Consider the following 636-nt stretch of genomic DNA (forward strand, 5'->3'; position numbering starts at 1 on the left):
CTATCGAAATGTAGAAGAAATTTTTCAAATCGGACCATTCGTTAAAAAGTTATGCATGATCAAAGTTTCTATCTCCATCTCCCTCGCACTCCCTTTACCTGAGTAACGGGTATCTGATAGTCGGGGCACCCGACTATATCGTTCTCTCTTGTTTTAAAGTTCCTTTCCATCGGTATATTGTTTCGAACAGCCGCTGACATCTGTTATACTAGTCTAGAGTTTTGCGCTATTTTATCGCTGTTACAGAATGGAATTCAAACAGTCATGGAATTTCGATTTCAAGTGCCGTAAAAATAACGGTAAATAAACTAAGAAAATAAGAACATTCTGATTTGAATGAATTTAATATAAACACCTTTTAACGAGATACAACATTTTTGATATTAAAAGTTGTGTCCTAGTTCCAATTAAATATTTTCAATTTCTCGCCTGTGTAGTAAGGTAATTTTTTTTACATTTAAAAATAAAAAACGAAATGTACAACAATCTCTACTTATTATCACGTGCATTTGTTACTGAATAGAAAGAATCTAATGAGCCTCTTGATCGGTAATGCAGATGCGATGAGCTTATGTGTGAACAAACCTTTCTATAGTTATCGATAGGAAACTTGCGGTAGTGCGCGGGGCTATTAGT

Source organism: Drosophila rhopaloa, unplaced genomic scaffold, assembly GCF_018152115.1.
Source record: "Drosophila rhopaloa isolate 14029-0021.01 unplaced genomic scaffold, ASM1815211v1 contig_155, whole genome shotgun sequence".
NCBI lineage: Eukaryota > Metazoa > Arthropoda > Insecta > Diptera > Drosophilidae > Drosophila > Drosophila rhopaloa.